Below are 14,688 nucleotides of genomic sequence, written 5' to 3'. Positions count from 1 at the left end.
GAAATGCAACTTAAAACCCCATGGGATACCATCTTACACCAACCAGAATGGCTTTTATTAAAAAGTCAAGTTCAACACACGTTGGTGAGGATGCATAGAAAATGGAATGCTTATGTACTGTTGTTTGGGATATAAATTAGAACAAAGTCTATGAATAACAATATGGAGATTTCTGAAAGAGCTAAAAATAGAACTCTCATTTGATTCAGCAATCCCACTACTACCTACATAAGGGAAAAGACATCATTATGCTAAAAAGATACCTGCACTTGTATGTTTATCACAGCACCATTCACAATAACAAAGTCATGTAATCAACCTAAGGGTCAATGGATGGTTGGATAAAGATAACTTCTGTTCAGTTTTAGTGAATATTATTCCTTCATTTATCTCTTTGGGCATTTTAAACATTAAAATAATTCCATTTACAAAATAAATGTTTTGAAATTGATACAATTCTAATTTATCAAATGTATGTGTAAGAGTTATCAGAATCAAAATGAAATCACTTGTGAAAAAAGAAAAAAAAGGCAAATAGAGCCAGGGAAGGCTGTAAAGAAAGGGTTTCTTACCCTGGTATGCCTGATATCAGAACTGTAACAAAAGGTTTGGTAAAAACTACCTCGCACAAAGGTCATTGCAACCTCACACAAAAAGTACTATCATGAGAACATAGGCCCAGCAACTACCTGTCCAATCTCAGACTGGTGTCTCCTTTGCTATTGAGCCTTGTGGCCAAGGGAAAGTATCTGAAAACAATTATGTAACCCTCCTGCATTTTTCCTTTAAACATTTTTGTCTTCCCTTACCTTCCTGAATATGCACATAGTTTGCAATGGCATGTGTAGTCCCATTGCAATGCCTTATTTCTGAATAAATATCATTTTCTTTTACAGAATCTCTCTATGCTTGTTATTTAGGTTGATATACGTATATGTTCATCAACACATACACAAATGTTTCTGAGCTTCACCTAAATCAATCAGGTTTTGCCTCTAGCTTTGGCAGGGCTGATGTATGTCTACATGGCCAATGTCTTTTGCTGTTTCATACCTTTGCTGTACTGGTTGCTGTGTGTTTTGAATATCCCTCTGGCATTAGGTATAATGAGACCTATAGCAGAAATTCTAGTTGCCTTCTCTTAATGGCAGAAGGAACCACAACAGCAAAGAAAAAAGAAAAGAAAGAAAGAAACTGAAGAGAGAAACATCATATAATCCACCAAGGCAAATTTGACCCAACCTCCGGAATTTACAGCTACCTTTTAATAATACCTAAAGAGGAAAAGTCTGAATTAAGCCTTGGCATTTTTTTTTTCTAGAAGAGAAAATATTGCACAGAACCATACAAAATTAGAATCAAGACGGATTACGTATTCCATTAAGTAAAAGCCTCTCATTTTAGAAAATTAGAAAAAGAGAAACAAAGGTGTTAACTGGCCAAGATCTTTTGGCTGGAGACTGTTCAGAGGACGGACATGGCCCCTTTCCCTGACATGCTCTTTCTCTATTTCGTGGTTTCCTTTAATCCCCAGAAGACTTCAATCTCCCTAGCATTGTTTATAAAAATATTCTGGCATATGCCTGCAAAAATGTTCAAATACGTAAACTCCTTCTCATCCTCCCTTAGCCAGATTTTTCACTAACTTTATCTCACTTGAAAGAAACATGAGAAGTACTTCTCTTTAGGATGCGAACCAGCAAAATCAATGTCTAAAAACAGTTATTTGGTTTCATAGGCTTTAATTAGCAAAGTAATTTTTTTGGTAGCATTTTTCACCACAGTGTTATTCTCAAAATAGTTTTAAGGATAACATGCTTGTTTTCTAAAAATATTGAGTTCATGTGGAAAGCATTTTTTTAAATTTAGTCTCCAAATACATTTTTATCTCTCCAACAAAGGTCAATTTGTAACCAATTATCACCTTAAAAATATAGGCAAAGCCTCTGCATTAGTCTTCTATGCTTATATTAAAATTAAAATGTCCAAAATTAAATTAATATTTAAATAATTAAAATGTGAAGTCTTTTTGAATATGTTCCATATATCTTACAAATTTTAAAAACACATATCTAAATAGATAATTTTACTTCTTAAAACTTAAGACCCCTCAGAACTCATGTAGCGTCCATTCAGATGATTATTGTGAATAATTATTATATATTGAGAATCCACCAGGTGTCAAATTCAGGGGGTTACTTAAGTCATCTTGCTCATCTCTCACAGCAAGCCAGTAAGGTAGTTATTTTTCTCGCCTTATTCCCATATTATTTTCTTGAAATTATTCCTCAGTTTTCTGTATAGGTCATGGGAAACTGAAGAACACAGGGTAAGGAAACTTTTCTAGAGAAAAGGCTAGCTGATGTAGAGGTGAGATATAGTCCGTATCTGTCTGATTTTAGTGCTTAATTTTGTTATCACTATATCAATGCTTCTCATATTTTTTCCTCGTTGCAGCTCTTTTAAGTTTACTCTAATTTTTCTTATATTTTCAAAAATTCCCACTTTCCTTTTTTCATGATTCAAAAATTAAATCTCCTCTTTCTAAGTCTCCTACCTTTTTATTTACTCTCCTCATTCTTTCCGCAAAATATGACTACATTAAACTGTGCCATGACAGTAACAAAGACTTAAAAATCAAAAGAGGAATATTAATTATTAAACTTTTGAATAAATTGTTGTTGAATATCATTTGGTGTTCTTTTTCTCCTGGATATCTGGTAGATTACTCCTTATCTTTCTTCAAATTTCTCTCCAAATGCTGCTTTCTAAAAAAGGATTTCTTTTTTACCCTTCTTTTATTGTATTGAAATATAATTCACATATAATAAACTTTGCCATTTAAAATCATACAATTCAGTGTGTTTCAGTATATTAAAAGCTTATGAAACCATTACCACTAATTCTAGAACATTTTTGTAACCTTCCCAAAGAAGCCCTATCCTCATAGATCAGTCACTCCTCAATCTCTTCTCTTCCCCAGCCCCCTGCCGGCTCCTGGCCACCACTAAGCTTTCTGTCTCTGAGAGTTTGCATATTCTTGACCTTTTGTGCAAGTAGAATTGTACCATATGTGTATGATTCTATGTCTGGCTTTTTTTCACTTGACATAATGTTTTCAAAGTTCATTCATGTTGTAGCATGTATCAGAACTTTATTCCCTTTTATGTCTGAATAATATTTCATTGTGTGGTTATACTACACTTTGTGTATCCATTCATTAGTTGATAGGCATTTAGGTTGCTCCCACCTTTTTAGATGGTATGAATAATTCTCTTATTAACATTTGTGTTCAAGTTTTTGAGTGAATATATGTTTTCATTTCTTTTGTATGTGCCTAAAAGTGGCATGGCTGGGTCATATAGTAAATTTATGTTTAACTTTTTGACGAACCTTCAAAATGTTCACCAAAGTAGCTGCACTATTTTATATTGACAATGTATGTTTCCAATTTCTCCACATCTTTGCCAACACTTGCTATTGTTCATCTTTTTTGTTATAGCTATCTTAGTCGGTGTGAAAGGGTATCTCATTATGGTTTGGTTGCATTTACCTAATACCTAATGATTTAGATAATCTTTTCATGTGTTTTGTGAACTTTATATATCTCCTATGTAGTAATAGCTATTCAAATACTTGACCCATTTTTTTCTCACTGAGTTGTCTTTTTATTATTGAACTTTAAGAGTTTTAAAAATATGTTCTGGATCTAAAATCTTATCAAATGCATGGCTTGTAAGTATGGTAGGCTATTCTGTACGTTGCCTTTAAATTTTATTGAAAGTGTCCTTTGATGCACAAATGTTTTTAATTCAATGAAGTGCAGTATATATATATATATTTTTTTTTTTTTTTCTGGTTGCTTATGTTTTAGGTGTCTTGTCTAAGAAACTTTTGCCTAATCCAAGGCCACAAAGATTTATACCTGTGTTTTCTACTATGAGTTTTATCCTTTTTTTCTCTTACATTTTTGTCTCTTACCTATCTTTTTTTTTTTTGAGGTGGAGTCTTGCTCTGTCACCCAGGCTGGAGTGCAGTGGTGCGATCTCAGCTCACTGCAAGCTCCGCCTCCTGGGTTCGCACCATTCTCCTGCCTCAGCCTCCCCAGTAGCTGGGACTACAGGAGCCCGCCACCACACCCGGCTAATTTTTTGTATTTTTAGTAGAGACGGGGTTTCACCATGTTAGCCAGGATGGTCTCGATCTCCTGACCTCGTGATCCGCCCGCCTCGGCCTCCCAAGGTGCTGGGATTACAGGCATGAGCCACCGTGCCCAGCCGTCTCTTACCTATCTTGAGTTCATATTTGTATATTCTATTTCCTTGCTAATCTTCTATCTTCTTATTTTATTCATCATTGAAAGTCAGGTGCTGAAATCTCCAACTATTACTGTTGAATTGTCTATTTCTTCTAGTTCTGCTTCATGTATTTTGGGTCTCTGTTGTTAGGGAAATACAGTTTTATAATTATATCTCCTTGATGGACTGACCTGTTCAGCATTATAAATTGTACTTTTTGTCTCTAGTAATAGTTTTCCTCCAAAGTATATTTTGTCTTCTATTAGGAAAGTTACTATAGCACTTTGGTTGCTGTATACATGGTATGTCTTTTTCCATCCATTTAGTTTCAATCAATTGTGTCTTTTAACATAGTGTATCTTCTGTAGAGGGAATATAGTCACAGCATAGCATTTTATCCATTCTACTAATTGCTTCCTTTTTGATTGAAATGTTTAATCCCTTCAAATTTACTATAATCACTGATAAGGTAGGATTTATGTCTGTCATGTTTCTAGTTGTTTTCAATGTCTTTTCATTCCTCTATTATTCCATTCCTGCTTTCTTTGGGCTAAATAGATATTTTCTAGTGTACCATGTAATTCCTTTACCATTCCTTTTACTATGTTATTTTCTTAATTGTTCCCTGATTAATTATGATTAACACTATTATTTACAAGAGTCTATTTCAGATTTATGCCAATTAATTTCCATAGTGTACAAAAACTTTGCTCCAATATTGCACCACTTCTTTTGCTCTCCTTTGTGCTATCATTATATATGTGTGTTCATTTATATTACATGCAATGTACAAAGACATAATATGTCTTTGTACATTGCATGTAATATAAATGAACACACATATATAATTATTGCTTTATGTAGTTGTCTTTTAAATCAGATACGAAAAAAAGAGTAATCACAAATTTCAAATACATTTATACTCTCTTTTACATCTACCTGTATAATTACTTTTACCAGTATCTTTTATTTCTTCATGTAGATTCATGTTACTGTCTAGTGTCTTTTCAGGTCAGTCTGAAGTACTACATTTAACATTTCTCATAAAACTGTTTTGTCAGTGACAATGATCTCAGTTTTTGTTTGGCGATATCTTAATTTCGTTTTAATTTTTAGAAGATAAGTTTGCGGATTTAGAATTATTGACTGAAATTTTTGTTTTTCTTTTAGCAACTTGAATATGTCATTCCATTGTCCCTGGCCTCAATAGTTTCTAATTGTACACTTGCTGTTTATCTTAGTGAGGATTCCTTTTACATGATGTATCACTTCTTTCTGGCTGCTTTGAAGATTCTTTCTTTCTTTGTCTTTGACAGTTTATGACTCATCTGAGTATAATCCTTATTGAGTTTAAACTATCTGGAGTTCACTGAGCTTCTTTGATGTATAGATTAATGTAACTTTTGAAATAAAATTTGTTATGTTTCCTGTCCTTTTTTTCAAATTTTCTTTCTGTCCCTTTTTTCTTTCCTCCCCTCCTGGACTCCCATAATGCATATATTGGTACAGGTGATGTTATCTGTAACAGCTCTCTAAGACTGCTAATTTGTTATTATTGTTCTTTATCTTTCTGTTTCTGAGACTGAATCATTTCAATCCATTTCTCTCTATGTTTGCTGATACTTTCTTCTGCCCTCTCAAATTTGCTGTTGAACCACTCTAGTAAATTTTTATTTTAGTTTTTTATTTTCAATTCCAGAATATATATTTTTTTATTTTTTATACTTTAAGTTCTGGGATACATGTGCAGAACATGCAGGTTTGTTACATAGGTATACAAGTGCCATGGTGGTTTGCTGCACCCATCAACCCGTCATCTAGGTTCTAAGCCCCTCATGCATTAGGTATTTGTCCTAATGCTCCCCCTCCCCTTGCCTTTCACCCCCCACAGGCTCTGGTGTGTGATGTTCCCCATTCTGTGTCCGTGTGTTCTCATTGTTCGACTTCCACTTATGAGTGAGAACATATGGTGTTTGATTTTCTGTTCCTGCGTTAGTTTGCTGAGAATGATGGTTTCCAGCTTCATCCATGTCCCTGCAAAGGACATGAACTCATTCTTGTTTATGGCTGCATAGTATTCCATGGTGTGTATGTGCCACATTTTCTTTATCCAGTCTAACATTGATGGGCATTTGGGTTGGTTCCAAGTCTTTGCTACTGTGAATAGTGCTGCAATAAACATATGTGTGTATGTGTCTTTATAGTAGAATTATTTATGATCCTTTGGGTATATAACCAGTAATGGGATTGCTGGGTCAAATGGTATTTCTGGTTCTAGATCCTTGAGGAATCACCATATTGTCTTCCACAATTGTTGAACTAATTTACACTCCCACCAACAGTGTAAAAGCATTCCTATTTCCCTACATCCTCTCCAGTATCTGTTGTTTCCTGACTTTTTAATGTTCGTCATTCTAACTGACATGAGATGTTATCTCATTGTTGTTTTGATTTACATTTCTCTAATGAACAGTGATGATGAGCTTTTTTTCATATGTTTGTTGGCCACGTAAATGTCTTCTTTTGGGAAGCATCTGTTCATATCCTTTGCCCACTTTTTAATGGGGTTGTTTGTTTTTTTCTTGTAAATTTGTTTAAGTTCCTTGTAGATTCTGGATATTAGACCTTTTTCAGATGAATAGATTGCAAAAATTTTCTCCCATTCTGTAGGTTGCCTGTTGACTCTGATGATAGTTTCTTTTGCTGTCCAGAAGCTCTTTAGTTTAATTAGATCCCATTTCTCAATTTTGGCTTTTGTTGCAATTGCTTTTGGTGTTTTAGTCATGAAGTCTTTGCCCATGCCTATGTTCTGAATGGTATCCCCTAGATTTTCTTCTAGGGTTTTTAGATTTTAGGGTATACATTTAAGTCTTTAATCCATCTTGAGTTAATTTTTGTATAAGGTGTAAGGAAGTGGTCCAGTTTCAGTTTTCTGCATATGGCTAGCCAGTTTTCCCAGCACCATTTATTAAATAGGGAATCCTTTCCGCATTGCTTGTTTTTGTCAAGTTTGTCAAAGATTATCTCTATTGATATTCCATATTTGTTAAGTCATTGTTTTCATACCTTTTTTTAGTTCTTTAGCTATCATGTCCTTGAGGTCTTTGAACATATTTCATATAGCTGGTAGAAAAATATTTATCTAGTAAGTCAACTTTTGGGCTTCCTTGGGAATAGCTGCTATTGCTTTTTTTCTTATGCATGGGTCACACTTTCTTAGGTATTTGCATCTCATAATCTTTTGTTTGAAACTGGACATTTAAAATAATCTAATATGACAATTCTAGAAATAAAATTCTCCCCCTTCTCCAGGATTTGATGCTGCTGTTTGCTGTAGTAGTCTTGTATGTTTGTTTAGTAATTTTCTGAGTTAATTTGGTAAAGTCCATATTTATTGTCACATGTGGTCTTTTAGATTACTCTATTACCTTAGTGCTCAGCTAATGATTGGATAATTTCCTTAAAAGTCTGGAACCAATACATCTTCCAGCTTTTGCTGAGGGGCTTTGTGTGCTTGTTGCAAAGCAGGCCCTCAACATTCAGTTAGGCAATTGACAACTCTGCCTTAGCTCTCACTTTCTCATTGCACAGGTCCCTATGGTCAGCCAGAGGTGGTAATATGGGACTTCTTAAGGATTTCCTGAGCATTACCACACCCCTGAGCATGTGCACAATCCTATGCATGTATATGACTTTCTAAATAACAAAAATTATGTTGAAGATTTTTTCAAAGACTGTATTGACATGTCATTTCTCAGCTTTTCCTTTTAAATTTTCAGTCATTGTTTCTCCTGTTACCCACTGCCTAAGACAACCACAAAGTTAAAACACTTTCCAGTAATTGTTTTTGATAAATATTCTTCAGGGAAAATAATTTTTGCACTAGATGAGCTCCTAAACAGGCCAAGTACAGGTGGCCTTGTAACTGATATATTTCAGAGAACCACCAGACTGCTCAAATAATGACAATTATTTTGGAATGAAGCTTTTTAAAAAGTTGCAGCTCCTTTGTACTCCCTTTGATGGCTTCTGGGCTACAGTGGAAATGTGGGCTGTTTTTTCTCAATGGTACTGCAGAGCTGTAGAGCAGGAGATAAGATTAGGACACTCACTGTTATTGCTGAGATCATTTATTTTTCTTGAATAAATCCTCCCTGTGTTACTTCAAGATTTTTGTTATTTTTTCCAGTATTTTGAAGAAATGATTCTGACCTTTTTTTTTTTTTTGGTCAATTTTCTCATTACTTTTGTGGAGGAGATCGTTTTTGGAGGTCCTTCTGCCATCATTTTACTAACATGTCCAGAAGGCATTTTCCTGAACACCTTATTTAAAATAAATGATATTAACCTCTCACTCGTTTTCATATATATATACATATATATATAGACAGTTTCCATAGTACTGTTCATTATCTGCCATACTATGTATTTTATTGTATACTTGTTTATTGCCTGCAGTAGATTTTGTAGTCTTTCCCCATTTTATATTCCTTTTCCATCTTAATAGCATTTTACCTAGGCCTTGAATGGGAAACTAGAGACTACATTTTCCTCTCTCCTTTGTAGCTGGCAAGCTGATGTTACTAGTTCTAAACAATGGGAGTAATGTATATAATATCACTGTAACTGTCTCAAATTGCAGTGTCTCAAAAGATAAATGCTTGCCATGGAATTTTTTCTCCCCTCTCAGGTATATATGTCGTGTTGACAATACAGCTGCAACCATTTGTGTAAGGACTACCATATAAACAGAAGAGTTATAGCACAGGAGGGCATGGCAGAGCAAGATGGAACACATCTGGGCCCCTAAATAACTTTGTAGAGCGAGCTGCTCTTCCTCATCAATATCATTACTAGCCTTCAAAGAAAAAAAAAATCTCATGATTAATCAGGGACCAAAGTTTTGCCTATAAAGTTATTTACAACTTGTTTTACTGAAGCTGGGGGCAAAAACAAACAAACAAATGAAAAACTGTTCATGGGAGAAACTGCTAAAATATTTTCTTCAAATAGCTTTTTCTATCTATGGGGACTCACTATTAAGTTGCACTGCGGAAGATATATTAGGGGAAAAGATGCTTCATGAGCACCAAGGGTAGTTAATAACATTCTAATCCATGTAAATTAAATACGAATTATAAAACAATTTCTAAATTCTAGGATCATATACTCATGGGACTTACAGATAGGCACTGAACTTTTAAAAAATATGAAGCTGCCTAATTGGGTTAGGTGGACAAAAAGGCAATAGTAGAACCAAATGCTTATCCTTAGGCCTAGATTGGTACATTTACTTATCTGTCATTTTTCCTGTAGTTATGCATGGCTAGGAAACATGATTGTGGTGGACTGTCATGCATTACATCATGGTAGTAACTACTAGATCCATCATTACTTACTTGTTCACAGGGGAAGCACAGGAGAATATGGTCTCAAGGCATCATTTAAAGATGCTGGATTTCCCATAATTGGGAGCTAAGCTATGAGGATGCAAAAGCATAAGAATGATACAATAGACTTTGGGACTCTAGGGAAAAGGATGGGAAGGCGGTGAGGGATAAAAGACTACAAATTGGGTTCAGTGTACTGCTCAGGTTATAGGTGCACCAAAATCTTACAACTCACCACTAAAGAATTTACTCATGTAACCAAATATTACCATTCCTCAAAACCTATGAAAATAAAAAAATGAAAAAATAAATAAAAATAAATAAAGATGCTGGACTTACATCACTGTAGCCTACCTTCTGCCTGAGTATCTGAAGTTGTCCCCTTCATCTCACTCTGTTGGCTCCTCCTGCAAAGTGCAAAGAATTGATTCTCCTTAAATCATCTGTTCATGGTTGTTCCTTCAGAATTGGGGCTGATTTTCCATCACTTAAAGTGGACTTTCTCTCTTTCCATGCTCTGCAAGATATTATATGGTTGTGTCCAGGACCCAACTTTGATCATACAGACAAGAAAAATGTCCTAGGGGATGGGAATGCAACAGAAATATGGGTATACACTTGCTCCCTGAATGACCGTGTGAATCAGAACCTCCCCACTCTAATTGTGAGACTCTGATTCTACCTAGGACAGTTTCCATATGCAAGTTACCGATGCTGTATAAATTTTTAAGCCACATTCTGTGTTTTATGATATTGTTTTGGAAAATGAGAAAGGTATATTATTTAGAATTAAACTCAAATTGCTGTAAGCCCAAACACAAAGCTTAACGAAAATTCAAGGCCACTACTATGGTTCTGGGTCATTATTCTGTGATGTAATAGTGCTAAGAGGAGTCATCAGGAAGGTGATGCTTTCAAATGGTCATCAGGGACCATAAAACTATAAAGACAACAAGGAAAAGGAAACCCAAAACTTAGAACACTGGTTTGCTCTTAGTGGGAAGGGGAAAGAAAGGGACATGTAAGAACTACAAAAGTAATGGCATAGATGAATTTTTTGTTAGTTGACTTGTTTTGATTTCTGCCAAATATATATTTATAAATACTTTACTCAATTTTTAATAAAAAATTTTAAAAAAGAAAAAAGTTAAAAAAGAGTTCTTGGTAAGACAATGAGAATTAATCCTTCTTCTACCAACTCTGTTAACTAGGAAGAAGGGAGAGAGTAGAAGACACTAATATTTATTGAGCACCTACTATGTGCCAAGCAGTTAAGGTGTAGTAACCAAAATTATTTCACTTACCTATCATAAAGATACCTTGAAAGTCATTACTATAAACTATTTTTGGAAGAGAAAACTGAGGCTGAGAGACTGAATGATTTTCCAAGGTCACACAGCTAGTAACCAGCAAAACTGGGATATAAGCTTGTATATTTCTTGACACCAAGGCCTGTGCAAATGGCTAGTGGTATAAGGTACTATTTCCCAATTCTTAGTTGTTGGCTTAACATATACCTGATATTTTCCATATCTGAGCACTTTTGACTACCACTCTAATCATTTCTACCATGCTGAACATATCATATTGTTATTTCCTTAATATTTTTTCTTTATAACTTGATTTTATTTAAAATGGAAACTTTGCATCATAGGTGGAAAGTGGAAAACTGTTATCATTTGGCATAAATAGAAGATAACAACTGTGATTAAAATTGTGATGATTTATCTAGATACTGTTTGTTGAAGGCTCTGGGTCAAGACCTGTTTTCTGTTGCTTGTAAGGGGGAGATCAGCAAGTGTGTATGTGAGGCTGTTAGAGGTATGTTCATACCAGACTGACTCATATTCAAGAACTATTGAGAAAAAAATGGAAAGAGAATTACAGTTTATCAGGTGAATCCATGGTGCTTATTGTTGTACCTGAGTGTCAAGTCAAACCTAAAATATTTCATATTCTATCAGTCTAGTACTTTGGGAAATAATAGTTAGACTGAAGTGGGGTCACATCTTTGCTTCAGCAATTTCCAGTTAACAAACTTCTCTCATTTAATGTTTTCTCACTTGTAAGATGGAAATGTACCTGACAGATTCTTGTGAATATTAAATGTGACAGTACATAGAAAGCCCTTAACAACCATGCCAGTAGATGTTCAGAGAAAATGAACCATGATTTTTCTGTTCCCTGCACTCTATTATGTTTTTGCTGTAGCTACCTGACCTTGTAATTGTAGTTATAAAATTGTGGCCCCATCCCACTCAAGAGTTCATTGAGATTCTTGTTACTAACCACTTGTCACATAAACAAAATTGGATTAAAAAGGTCAATGAGGAAGTGTATCATATGGAGACATTTACTGAGCACCAGCACTGATGGGTAAAGTGATGTTTTTTGTTTTGTTTTGTTTTCTCTGCACAAAGGTGTCTGGGGCTAACGGAGCAAGTGGGATCTGAAATGAAGCTTATGTTATGCAACCTAAGCCATAGGCCCTGGCACGGTGCTGCATGAACCTTAGCAGGGTTTTTTTTTTTTTTTTACCTTATTTGTATTAAAGTGCCTTATTAGTGTGGCAGTGGTCTCTCCCTTCTAATTGCCCATTACTTATTTATGTGAAGGCATTTCCTATGCACTGTGAGTGCATTGATGATAGAAAAATCAGATTAAAGATTCTTAAGCAAACTTACTAAAGAAGGCAGCTAATTTTTTTTCCAGGTATCTTTAATGTGCCAGATACTAGGCTAGGGACTTGGCAAGGGTCCCAGAACCCTGCCCAACTCTGTTCCTAACTGTTCATCCTCTCTCCTATGTTTGACAGTGCTCACATCAGCTCTGATTCTGCTTCCAAATAATGTCAAAGTTCAGTTTTAAAGTGAAAGTGTAAGTCTCCATGGAATTGAAGAAGGAGCTGAAGGATGGACAAGGAAACTGGGATATACCAGGGAGAGAGGCAGGATAGAAAAAGTCATCCAAATTTAGCCGTGGCAGAACCGGGTTATTTTTATTTTGACCAATAAGCAAAATTCAGAAAAGGATCTTTTCCCTTTTGTCAACTTTAAAATAAAGAGACCTCTGTGTCACTGCAGTGGCTTCAGGCACTATATTTATTCTTGTAAGGGGAGTGAAAGGAAGAAAATTGATGGAGCCAGGTCTCTTTGCTTGGGTTTTAACTTCTCTTTCTCATCATTTGAACCATTCCCACCTGTGAGCCAGGCTAGCTAAAGGGACCTGGTTCTCAGTGGGAGACAAGAAGTCATGCATCCACGTGGGCCTTCCCTTCCATTTGCCCACACAGATAGGCATTGTGGGTTCTCGGGCAGGTCCCTTAGCCTCTCTTCATCAATGTCATAGGTTCTCACTGTGATCAGCACTTTATATGTATCAATTGGTTTAATCTTCATAACAATTCTAAGAAATATTGTAGGGTTGAGTAATACTCCTATTACTATTCTAATTTTACAGAAAAAAAATGAGAGTGACTGTCTAAAAGAAGTACAATTATTAAGTGGCAGAGTTTCATCTAGAAAACGGGACTTGACCATTTCCAGGAAGGAGGTGCATCTTCTCAGTTTCATGCTGGTACTTGGACCTCTACTTCTATGAAGTCTAAGTTAACAAATTAATTGGTTTATTATTTATTATTAGCCAGTGTCTAAAAGCTTTATCTTTCAGGATTTTAAATCAAGCATGTAAATGTGGCATTTGTTCAGCCTTATGGGCTGTGAGACCTTCTGTATATACATGGTTTAAGCAACTAGGGAATCCTGAGGTGAGGTGGAAGTGGCAGCCCCAATGTTGCTGTACTGACATCAGCTACTGGGGGACAAAATGAGCCCCAGGAAAGCCCAGTTGAGGTTCTCAGCTAGTAGAAAGCAAAGCATTGACTCAGCATCTCTCATGTTCCAGCAAAGTAAAAAGACACATCTTGGACAGTAACGGAGAGACCTTCTGCTTATGAACACCTTGGCTGCAGTTGGGAAAGAAAAACTAAACAAAGTAGGCTTACGAAGACACCTCTGAACCAAGCCCTTCTGTATCCATGATGTCTGCTATAAATAAAGATAGACTTGCAGATGGGACCTTGGAAACGCTAAGATAGTTTTGGGTAAGTGTGTGTGTATGTGAGTTTCTTTAGTTTGGAGTATACAAAATGAATCATTATTCATTTTTTTATTTTGAGACAGGGTCTCACTCTATTATTCCTTTTTTTTTTTTTTTTTTTTTTTTAAGACAGGATCTCACTCTGTCACCCAGGCTGGAGTGCAGTGGCGTGATCTTGGCTCACTGCAACCTCTGCCTCCTGGGTTCAAGCGATTCTCCCGCTTCAACCTCCTGAGTAGCTGTGAGTACAGGTGTGCACCACCAAGCCCAGCTAATTTTTGTATTTTTAGTAGAGATTGGGTTTCACCATGTTGGCCAGGCTGGTCTCGAACTCCTGGCATCAAGTGATCCACCTGCCTTGGCTTCCCGAAGTGCTAGGATTAAAGGTGTGAACCACTGCTCCTGGCCCATTATTCATTTCTAATATGCAATTTGTATGACACTGGCTCCTAAATTACAAAATGCAATTGCAAAAACAGTTTTTCTTTTCTGAGAGAGGTCTTTTTAGTTTGACAACTTCATAAATCTTGGACCTCTTGATACAAAGTTTCTGTGTTGGCTCCTATCACTAGTAGAGAACATTGGAAAGTCTGCTCACTGTTTACAATGATTTACTGGTGATCCTCTAGTCTGATGCCATCATTGCCTGCTGGTGGGCTGGAGGTACCAGTCAAGTAACGGTTCTCAACTGTAAGAATTCTTGCTCTTCCAGTATTAAGGTTACTTTATTATCCTGTTCCAATCTGATACCCTGATACCAGGGACTCAGCTCACATAGAGCTTCTTTCTAATGGACTTAGCTCTAAACTCCATTATTCGTCCTCCATGGCACCCAAGATATTTTCTTGGGTTACGCCAGGATTTCTTGGGTTAATACCAGGATTTTTGGGTCAGCAATTCTT

At 35.8% G+C, this 14,688-nt stretch overlaps 1 long non-coding RNA gene across 3 annotated transcripts in view; it reads right to left on the bottom strand.

Annotated features, from left to right (window-relative positions):
* LOC107974074 (uncharacterized) overlaps positions 1 to 14,476 on the bottom strand; it is a 42,280-nt gene extending 27,804 nt beyond the window's left edge. For 2 of the 3 annotated variants that reach the window (XR_010156531.1, XR_010156530.1), the window contains exons 1-2: positions 14,385 to 14,476; positions 10,043 to 10,205 (exon numbers count right to left, since the gene is read on the bottom strand). This is a non-coding gene — a long non-coding RNA (uncharacterized LOC107974074). The remainder of the gene's footprint in view (positions 1 to 10,042; positions 10,206 to 14,384) is intronic. The other variant, XR_001716619.3, reaches the window with a different exon arrangement.
* Positions 14,477 to 14,688: the final 212 nt, after the last annotated feature.

Source organism: Pan troglodytes, chromosome 3 (genome assembly GCF_028858775.2).
Source record: "Pan troglodytes isolate AG18354 chromosome 3, NHGRI_mPanTro3-v2.0_pri, whole genome shotgun sequence".
Lineage (NCBI taxonomy): Eukaryota > Metazoa > Chordata > Mammalia > Primates > Hominidae > Pan > Pan troglodytes.
Note: the sequence above shows the minus strand (reverse complement) of the source record. Positions and strands in the feature narration are given on the sequence as shown.